This window comes from Nannobrachium achirus, assembly GCF_963921795.1.
Source record: "Nannobrachium achirus genome assembly, chromosome: 15".
Taxonomy (NCBI): Eukaryota; Metazoa; Chordata; class Actinopteri; order Myctophiformes; family Myctophidae; genus Nannobrachium; species Nannobrachium achirus.
The window spans coordinates 10986711-10998050 of record NC_137822.1 but is presented as its reverse complement, the minus strand read 5'-3'; the positions used below and the strand labels follow the sequence as shown (position 1 = coordinate 10998050).

Sequence of the window (11340 nt, the reverse complement as noted above, 5' to 3'; positions counted from 1 at the left end):
AACAGTGGGGAACAACAGTGTATCACTGTTTGCAGTGTGTAATGCATGGCTATGAGTTATGTTGAAATTGTGTCACGACTAGTTATGCAATAGCTGTTTTTGTCATGTTTGTTCTGTTGTCGAGTTTGCAGTATTCGTGCAAATGTCATAGAATAATCAACATGTATTTTGTAATAATGCCTTTAACCTTTAAAAGGTTTTGACAAAATGTAAAAGTTTATGATTAAAAGGAGATACCTTTATTGTGTCTTTATTGCAGATCTCTCCAAAGGAAAAAGGTTGGTAACTAGATATTGTCTTTCTTCAAGACCAGAATGACTGGGGTGGCCAAGGAGCTGTTGGAGTTGGAGGGTTCAATGATGAACCAAGGACATCCTTCCAGTTATATCCTAGTTCCTAGATATGGTCACGTATGAGCCATGAGCACAGCCTTATAGGTCCTCAGATAGGACCCTGTTCCTAAAACCTGCCTGGTAGCCATGAAGCAATCATACATATTTATTGTATTGCCTCTTTTATCCATGCTATTGATCTAATCTCCATACATGACCTACTTGTGCACATGGTGCAAGCTGGCACCTTGACTGAGTGCAGTTCTAATTGATCTATGCTTTTTAGTTTTATTGTATTTTATATATTCTGATTATTCTTTTTTTTTTACTTGTGATATTTTATCTCTTTATTATGAGGCTATAATGCATTTTCTTTTTTTGTTTTCAGTAAAACACTAACTCTGTTTGGTAAAGCCCTGCCAATAGAGTAGTCTACAAATATACTGTAATAATTCATTATAATGATTCCGTATTATCATCTCCTACACCTTCTGCTCCTGCCTGCAGATGCAGAGAGGGCAGTCTCTGTGGGTGGCCTGTATGCAAGACAGGTGGCATCTCACAAAGGCTCTTTCACTGTATAGTTGTGACCTGTCAAGTGTTAATTAAATTAATAAATAAAACATCTCACCAGGGGTCATCACCATGCTGGCTTTTGCTGGACATTATTGGATTCCATTTTATTATTTTTTTCACGGGTCCTTGACTCCTTACGGGTCCATTTGGTTCCATTTGTACCCTCTCAGAGTTAAAAGTTAAGGGGTCCTTGCAAATTAAACATTTGAGGACCACTTGTACTAGAGCACTCATAATGTGCCATAGTGTTGTAGTAGGCTACATATTCTGAAGAAAACCTGGAGAATTGACTGGTTATTATGATGATACAAAATTATATTATTATAATTCGAATTAGAATGTGCCTGTAGGGACATTGATGATCCCTGGCTGCATCTCATTCATTCGTTTGTTTGTTTGTTTGTTTGTCTGGCCTATCTTGTCTCCTCTCCTGCATGTGGGTGGGTGACGTGACGTAGCGTTTTCGCTGTCCTCGGTGTCAAACATGTATAAATAAAAAATATATTTGTCAAAAACCTTCTGAATATTGTGCAGGACATTAAGCTTTATGTGAACTTACTCAAGATTAAAACATTTCATTCCTCATTTCTTCAGAATCTTCAACCAAACATGGTAAATGTCATCTGGTGTGACTGTCCCGACCTTGTTTCTCAAAGTGGGAACTTGAATAAAACTAAGAAAAAGAATTGCTAAAATTCATTTAAAAATGAATTTAGGCAAAAAAAATGTCTATTTGTGAGCCTATATCTTTTCAAAGTCCAAGCATAATGTTTTCAGTCATTTCTGATCAAAAAGATTTTGTCCCCCAAACCAAAATCATCTGGTGTGACACTAGTTTGGAAAAATTAAACAGGCAATAATTTGGACACCTACTGGGCTAGAGAGGTCCTTCTTCTGTAAGGCTATTCAGCACTCCCAGCACAACTGCAAGACAGGTGTCTGAGGTGAGTTATGATTTTAACATTTTCATGAAATGCCATCTTGTTGAAACTTTGACAAGTGTGGCACTTCTGGATGTCATCTGGTGTGACACCTTTTTCATTAATAAAGCAAAAGTTATTTGAAACTTTGGTCATAATTACATGTAAATCTAGGTTGTTTTGTTATAGCTAGCATGTTGTTAGCATGCTAATGTGTACCTGGTAGCCTCAAGGTAGTCCTAAATGCAGAAAACGACATCTGGTGTGACACTTCGTCATCTGGTGTGACATATCTGCTTGTCACGCCAGATGACTTGATTGTCACACCAGATGATATATACTGTATTTTCCTACAGACATAACAATAAATAACAAGTCCCATGTTTCTTTTGTCCATTTAAAACATTTTAACATGTTTAAAACAACGTTTTAAACATTTTTACATAATTTAATTTAGCTTCATTCGGTGATACAGCAAATTCATCAGACAGAGCAGAAACCCCTTCACAGAAACCTAAACCTTATATTGTGGTAACACTTTATAATAACTATCCGTTATAAGCAGTTAATATAAGACACTTGACAACAGAAAATGGGTGGTACAGAAAATGTGATTTTATTATTTCCAAAATACACAAACATACTGTATAGTGATGAATGAATGGATATGGAGGAAGGGCATTTAAACAAAACCATAGCTGTTCTTATCCTTACTTGGATACAGCAAAACAAAAAAAAAGAAGGAAAAAAAGTAGGACTACTAGTTATAGATTTAGCACAATTCAAATAAATTGATTAATTTGGACTCACTGATGTGTTCAACCAGAGGCTCAGTGCGATTGCAAGTCATCAGCTCAACTGGCTTCATCAGGTGAAGCAGTTCAGACACATCAAGGAGAGCATCCAACCCAATGAAATGGTCTTGCATATAGACTTTTCTGAGAACTATGCATGTAAACTAAACACAGAGATTCAGGCGTTTCATTTTGGTGGCAATAGGCAGCAGGCAACAGTGCATACCGGAGTTGCCTACTCAGTCAGTGGCTCCCAGTGCTATGCCACCATTTCACAGTCCTTACGCCATGATGAGCGTGCTGTGTGGGCACACATCAAGCCAGTTATTGATGATTTCCGAGGAAAACAAGACAATGCAATTGACACCCTGCATGTCCTCAGTGATGGGCCAGCAACCCAGTACCGGAATCGCACAAACTGCTTCCTCATGAGCAGCATTCCTTATACATGGGGATTCAAGAGGGTCACCAGGAACTTTTCAGAGCGTTCCCATGGAAAGGGCGCACCTGATGGTGTGGGAGGGGTGCTGAAGCGTAAGGCAGACATGTATGTCCTCGGAGGCAGTGACCTACAAACACCGAGGGATCTGTGTGAGTATTTACAGAAGTCCTCTGAAAAAGTCACTGTCATGTGGATCGAAGAAGAGAAGATATCCAACATGGATGAAATGGTCCCTCCATCAGTGCGTCCAGTGACTGGCATCAGCACTACGCACCAGGTTCTTTCTATCTTCCCGGGAAAGATAGTTTACAGAGACCTGAGTTGTTTCTGCCAGTTTCCTCAGATCTGCACCTGTCACAACCCACGGAAATTACAGTTCGACCAAGTCTCCAGGGCTGAGGTGCCAGGTGACAAGACAAGTGATGAGTAAGTATAACTAAATCATTCTCTTTGCCAATTTTATGATACCTGTAATTGTACCTGTTTAATGACAATAAAGTAACTTATGTCATCCATTCATTCCTTTTCTTCCTTAACTAAGTGGTGGCCCATCTGCGGAACTGCCCCCTTCCCAGGTCAGCTGCAGGCCCAAAACAGCTTCCGGAGCTCATTGAGTATAACATCCTTGGCAAACTTGAGGACTTACTAGTAATTACATTTTACTACTAAAAACAACCCAGTAAGCATTTTGAGGTGTATTAGTTGCCTAATAGTCGTGTTTTTATCTTCTACACCACGCGTTGAAAATCAGTGTTGTAAAGGTCTAGATTTGATATTTTTGACTAGTTGTTTAGTCGGCTATATTTACACGGGTTGCTACATATACCACTATTAGTCGGATACAAAAAGTCTACATTTCGCCGTTAGCGGCCGTCGAAAGTAGGGAAAAGTAGGGCGACGGTGGGATTTGATCCACTAATCTCTGGCACTCAAGTCGGCAACGCTATCCACTCAGCCATCACTATTGATATGATAGTATAGACCTTCTGGCCGTATTAAAAGGTGACATTGCCCACCTGTGTTCATTTTAGTGTAGTGCACATTGTTGAGGAAACTAAATGTTAGCGTGTGTGTGTGTGTGTGTGTGTGTGTGTGTGTGTGTGTGTGTGTGTGTGTGTGTGTGTGTGTGTGTGTGCGCACATTGTTGAGGAAACTAAATGTTAGCGTGTGTGTGTGTGTGTGTGTGTGTGTGTGCGTGTGTGTGTGTGTGTACGCCCCGGACTCATTTTTGAAGCTTGTGATTGGCTGAACCGGACGTAGGGAGCGCTCCGTTGTAGTCACTTGGACCGCGCGAGGTGCACCAAAACCCAATTATCATGGCGTTTATCGTGCGCTTGCCCAGGCCGTAAATATAACGATTGCATTCACCACAGCTTCGTAACTCGCGCGGCGCTCCGCCGGCCGCTTGCAATGTCGTGGACAATAACTGAAAACGAGCGCTCTTTGGCGTTTCCATCCATCTTTCCCAGTTGGATCCATAATCACGCGGCACTGCACTGTCTGACTGACAGACGAGGAGAAATATGGATTAAATCTAATTGTCTAAATTCGGTGTAAATATAAACGTTGATACGGCGACTATAATTAGTTGGCTAAATCTCGGCTAGATCTAAACTATACTTAATAATGATCAACGGATATTATAATTATGTTAGTCCAATATTAGGAGATCAGTTAAGCACCTTACTGTTGTTTTTTTTAATAAATTGTTATCGAATCATGGAATAAATTGCAAAGTATATTTTCGGTGTGAATATAACCGGAATCTAGCCGGGTGAAATTAAGGCTAAAAAAAAACTAGTCGTGTAAAAAACGACTATTGCTCAGTGGGAATCTACCTGACAAATAAATTACATTTAAATGTCTCCTCCTGAAGGTCTTCTACTCAGGTGCTGGACACAAGTGCATCTATTGGAGAGGCCCAAGCTGAGGATTCAGACACCTCCTCAGATGAATACACACAAGGACAGTTTGTCATAATCAAATATGAGGGAAAGCCATATGTGGGGCAGATTGTTACCATTAATAAGGAGGGGCTAGAGATAAACTGCATGAATCAACTTGGAAAAATGAAAAATGGTTTTGTCTGGCCAAAGGGGCGAGACTGCATTTTCTACAAAGAGCAGGAAGTTGTCTGTGGCATAGCAGAACCGCAACAGGGCAAACGGTTTGCTACCCTCACCAAATGTGACTGGCTGATGTACAATACAGTCTAAATGTCTAGATACCCTCACCAAATGTGACTGGCTGATGTACAATGCAGTCTAAATGTCTATTCTAATCTAATCTAATACTTTTGTACTTTCACTCACTGGACTGGACAATGAGGTAAGGTAGGACCCGAGACAAACATAGCGAAAATAGCTGATCTACAAGCTCTCAACGCATTGTGCTGCGAGAGCTTGTAGATCAGCTATTTTCGGAGTTGCACAACCCAGCACTCTTTAGCTAGTGGAGATGTGGTGTAACGACATGATTCGTAAATACATTTGTTCAACTCAAAATGCTGTGTTCAAGTTCAGGAGACTTCGGAAAAAAGTAATACACCTGAATGCTGAGTTGTTTCCAATAATTGGTGTTAATAAAATGTTGCCTTGGCTCCCAGTGTGGCTATGCACCTTATTGTCTCTTTAAGATCCTTCTGCCGTGGGCCGGCAGAAGACTTAGGTGTGCGTAGCATTCCTGTGCACATCCTCATCATCCATCTACTACTACAATTCTTTGTTATCCTATGTTAAGGCCCAACAATACTATCCTGTTCAGAAATATTAAGGCCATGTTATTTAATGTTAAAGCAATTTTACTGTTGCTGTTTTTCCTGGGTAATTGTTTAATCAATCAGTAAAGTTCAGTACTCACTAATAGGTAGGTTAAAACACAGTTTGCTTTGACACATGAAGATATGGTCATCTGGTGTGACACTAAGTCATCTGGTGTGACATTCCAAATAGTGAGAAATTATACCTTTATTAATGATGAAACCGAAAAAATGTGTATGGTTTACATAGAAAATAGTATCAGGAAGAGTCACAAATATTTGTGTAATTTTAAAGAAAGTTTTTGTCAGAATAAAATTAAAATATGTTGAAAGATCGACAACATGGGCCTCACACAGAGTGTTGATTATGAAAAAAATATACAGATTCAATTAATTTTCACAAAACTATAGTGGATCACAGGTTAGTTATGATAAAGGACTTTGATAAAGTGAGTAACTTAAGAAAGGTGTACTCCATTTTCATTTTATGAACAATTATTGTCATGTCACACCAGATGACGGTTTTAGGCACAAGTACAACAAACTGCTCAATAAAGTCTGATTCCAATAAAATATCTAAAAACAAAATGTGTTTCCATAAAGTTGAGAGTGAGTAGAACAAAAGTAAATAATTTTTATGCCTGCTATTTAAAGTTTTTTAAAAAACATGTTTTTTGGGGCGTCACGTCACTGACCCATAAGCGTTTGTGTGGTGCCAGCTGGTGGTAGGCTACTGTTGTTTTAGGTCGTCGTGGCCAAAGTGCGCCCATAGATGTCACCACCAGACTGCCTGTCAGCAGACTGCCTGCTGAGTCTGACAGGCAGTGCATCAAGTGAGCATAGAGTTATGGCGCGTGATTATGGATCCCACTGGGAAAGATGGATGGAAACGGCATAGAGCGCTCGAAGCCGTGGTGAATGCAATCGTTATATTTATGCCCAGGCCGTAAGGCCTGGGCAAGCGCACGATAAACGCAATGATAATTGGGGTTTGGTGCACCTCGCGCGGTCCAAGAGACTACAACGGAGCGCTCCCTACGTCCGGTTCAGCCAATCACAAGCTTCAAAAATGAGTCCGGGGCGTGGTTATCCATCTTTCCCAGTGGGATCCATAATCACGCAGTTATGGCATTGGAGCCAGTCCACAACAAATTGACCACAATGAATACAACCGGAAGTTGAGAGTTTATGCCATAATAGGGAGACGCTCGTGAACATTTGAAGGATGAATATTGTTGTTGATGGTTATGAAATGCTACCGTTTAAACACGGCCAATTTTCATAATGCTGAGCATGAATGATTCTTGAATAATAAAATCGTCCTAGCCTAGCCCTGCGTGTGTCATTGTATTCTATTCATAGTCTACTATTTGTAGCCAACTTGACCCTGGCAACTACAGGCCAATCTCAATCCTTAGTTCCATCTCTAAGGTAATGGAAAAAATTGTCTATGAACAGGTGGCTAAATATCTTGAAGAGAATAAACTGATCTACGAGTTCCAGTCTGGCTTCAGAGAGTCCCATTCCACAGATACATGCCTCATCTATTTGAATGATTACATCAAACGTGAAATTCACGATGGCAAATATTGCGGCATGGTCATGCTGGACCTCCAGAAGGCATTTGACACCGTCGATCATTCTATTCTGATTGAAAAACTCAAAGCTATTGGTCTTGATAGCACAGCAGTGAGATGGATGCACTCTTACTTGGTGGGGAGGGAACAGATGGTGGAAGTCAACGGAACCCTGTCCCCCCCCCTCCCAGTAAACTGTGGAGTACCTCAAGGGAGTATACTAGGACCACTGTTGTTCTTAATATACGTAAACGACATGTCATCTGCTTGTGACTGCAATCTGTTTCTGTTCGCGGATGACTCGGCTCTCCTAGTCTCCGGCAGAGACTTATTGCAGGTTGAAAAGGCCCTTAACTGTGAACTTAACAAGATCTGCACCTGGCTCAATGACAACAGACTCTCAATTCACCTAGGCAAAACTGAATGTATCCTCTTTGGATCTAGTCAGAAACTTAGCCTAGTTGAGAACTTCACAATTAAAGTAGGTGACACTGTGATAGAAAGAAAAAACTACATCTGCTACCTGGGTTGCATCCTGGAGGCTAACCTATCCAGTGAAAAAATGACCACCAAGGTAATCAATAAAGTCAACCAACGAATTTGCTTCTTGCAAAGGGTTGTCCCGCTGATCAATAGGTCTACTAAATCCCGAAAGACACTAGGAGGAGCTCTTATTGGGCCCCTCATTGATTACGGAGTCCTTGTCTGGTATCGCGAGACGCCCCAGCCGCCTTAAAGTTAAAGCTTCAAACAGCCCAAAACAAATTAGGGTTGTGCTTGGTCTCCCTCCTCTGACCCACCTTACCGATCATCACCACGAAAGCGTGGGATGGCTCAAAGTAGCTGACAGAGTACAGCATCTTGCAATGGGCCTGGTGTACAAGATACACTACACCTCCAAGATTCCCATGTACCTGACAAACTACTAAAGGTCAAGGATGTTCACGACCACAACACCAGAGGCAGCTCCACTAATCATCATCAACATAGATTTAACACTAAACAAGGCTCTAACTCGTTCTCCTGCTACACCATCAACATGTGGAACGCCCTTCCTCAAGCCCTAAAGGAGAGCAAATCCCTAGCCTCCTTCAAAATTGGTATGAAAAGTCACCTTCAGACAGCTGCTACCCGTGACTTGTAAATAGACTAAGCCCCCATGCCCCCCCCCCTCCTTTTTATTATTCTCTTTTCTGCCTTTGTATAAGATGTTATGCTTTTGAAACTGATATTATCCTAGATAAAGTACTATGTTCTATCCGTCTGTCTTTCAATGTTATATGAGATACTTAAAGTGTGGTTCCTGTGGTCTGTGGAAATAAGCCTCGGCTTTCTAGGATCTCCTTTTAGTTGACCTTGTACCAGTGATTTGTACTGTCATGAAACTGTACTTTTTTCTATTGCAAACTTCTAATAAATTCTTCAATCAATCAATCAATCAGGTTACAAATGTATTAAGTTTACACCAACGGAAAATAGGCTAATGTTTGGGTCTTTCTTTGGACAAGTAGTGGCCAGCGTGTATGACAGAGTCAGAGGCGTCAATTGGGTATGGCAAGCTATGGCAGCTGCCATACCTTGGCAGGCTACAGGGGGGAAATAATAAAATGTACTTTTCATCGTGCCTGTTGCTAAGGTATGGCAAGGTGACTGGTATCTTGCACGCGCGCAAGACACCAGTCATGTAATGTTGCCATACCTTAGCTTTTGCTGAACTGACGCCACTGTACTGGACGGAGTCGCTACTCGCTACTCTCTTCTTCGACTACTGCTCCTACGCCCTACGGTGTCGCGCGTCGAAAATAGCACAGATCTACAAGCTCACAGCTCGCTGCGGACGGGACGCCTCGTGAGCTTGTAGGTCTGCTACAAGCGACAGACGCCATCGTGCGGCGAAGTGTAAACAGCAGGGCAGTGAGAAGGGGCGTTGCTGTAGTTGTACTAGAGAGCAGAGCAGTGATCTGATACGAGACGCCCAGACAGATTTTTTTCTTGGACAGCGAAACACACTTATTTTCCTCACTTCATGAACTTTGTTTGTTGATGTGGCGGCTGGGGGTATGACGATCATAGGCTATGTGTTTTGCTTTAGCAAGAAAATATAGATAATTCCCAGAAGAAAAGAAGAAACAGACGGATTTCAACTTGAGAGGTAAGAAAGAGTTTTATGGGGTTTGAGTTTTTATTGCATGTTGCTCACATGGTTCAGCATTTATTTACAGACTGTGCCCACTGTGTGTTGAGTTGACTCTGAGATTCAATTTATAACTTGTGTATTTGAGCCATGATCATGGAAAAAAATGCCCAGCTGGTGTTCATTTGCACTGTAGTAAACATTTTGTAAATATTTAACAGCACTCACCACCAGTAAAATATCAATGTGTTGTTCATAACTCGACTGTAGACTACAGTACAGTGTGTGACCAAATGTACCCCAGATGTACATGTCCATTTAGGTTTGGGACACATGTAGCCTACTTTCTAAAGTTAATATTTTATTTATTGTACTTAGGTACTTATTTATTTATTTGTCAGGCATTTTATAAGAATGTGTGTCAACTGTCAAGTTCATTACTTGGGGCAAATATTTTTCTGATTCTGAATATATTCCTGATTTGTGACTTTTTATATGATGTTTTTTTTGCATAGTACTCTGTATATGTGTCTGTCATTTTGTCTGTCTCAATGAATTGAGTAGCCTACAAAATAACCCCAATGTAAACAAGCCATTGTGCTTTCTTGGGTTTAAATCCTATTAGTACTTCTAATAAAGTATTGAATCAAACAATCAATCAATCAATCAATCAATCAAAGGAAGTGAAGTGAAGGAACTCAGTATTATCATAACGATAGTTCCTTCATTTACACTAGCCTACTATGCACCCTGTGTGATACTGCAGAGTACAGTAGCCTATGATACAAGCCCTGACCCATGGTGTAATTCCAATGGAATTCTGAAATGAAGGCCTGTAATAACAAATAGATTTAGGGTAGCTTGTTGGAGTGCTTGGAATTTGTTATTGTGTGTTGTTCACAGTACAACAGTAGTGTAGAGCAGTGTTTCTCAAACTTTCAAATTTCAAGGTCTCCCCTTAACTCTGACAGTGTGCAAATGGCCTGGGTTCAATTGGTTCCATTTGTATGCTGTACGCTTACAGACTTGTATGGGTCAATTTAGGCGTCCTTAAAGGAACCCTACAAAGTCCCTGGAATCCACTTTGAGAACCACTGGTGTACACAGTATTACACTCTGTACAAGAATGCCATATCCCTTTCATTCCCACGCGTACAATGAATGCAGAGTGCAGACACTGTTGGCCTTGTGTGTGTGTGTGGCTGTCTGCTTGCCTGTCTGGAGCTCAGCTTCACACCCTCTTATCAAACGTGTTGTGCCATCCATGTGCTGATGTGTGAAGACGGGTTGAAAGCCACTCTGCTCACTGTGTTTTATGAGCAGCCTGGCACGTCCTGTCCAGTCCAGACAGACGGGCACGTGCACACATAGACATCAAAGCAGGCTTGGGCCCCTGCCATTTTATCCGCCCGTAAAAAATGCCCTTCCCAGACCATGAATGCCGTTTTTTACTACGGTGAAAGAAATGCAAATGCGCCCACTTTCCATGCCATACCTGAAGGCAGAGTTCAAGAGAATTGCCTTGTCCAAACTCTCCTGAACTTGAATGCAGTGTCTTATGTTGACAGAATTGCCCTCTCTCTGTGTAGACTAGAAATCCATGTCGTACGCCACAACTCCAGTACTATATGCTTAGTTCAGTGTGGTATCAAGCACCAAAAATAGCCGACCTCCAAGCTCACAACGCGTCGCAGTGTGACGCGTTGTGAGTTTGGAGGTCTGCTATTTTCGATATTTTCACCAAAAGGTGAAAGAAATGTCAGACCCTGCCTCTCTAACATTCTCTGCTCGTCCCTGCAGACAGAGG

At 41.3% G+C, this 11340-nt stretch overlaps 1 protein-coding gene across 1 annotated transcript in view; it reads left to right on the top strand.

The window, feature by feature from the left end:
• Nucleotides 1–9402: 9402 nt before the first annotated feature.
• Nucleotides 9403–11340, top strand: part of LOC308298961 (growth hormone receptor-like) — a 28051-nt gene continuing 26113 nt past the window's right edge. Inside the window, exon 1 of the mRNA XM_080742673.1 lies at nucleotides 9403–9551. The gene's annotated coding sequence lies outside the window, so the exon portion shown is untranslated. The remainder of the gene's footprint in view (nucleotides 9552–11340) is intronic.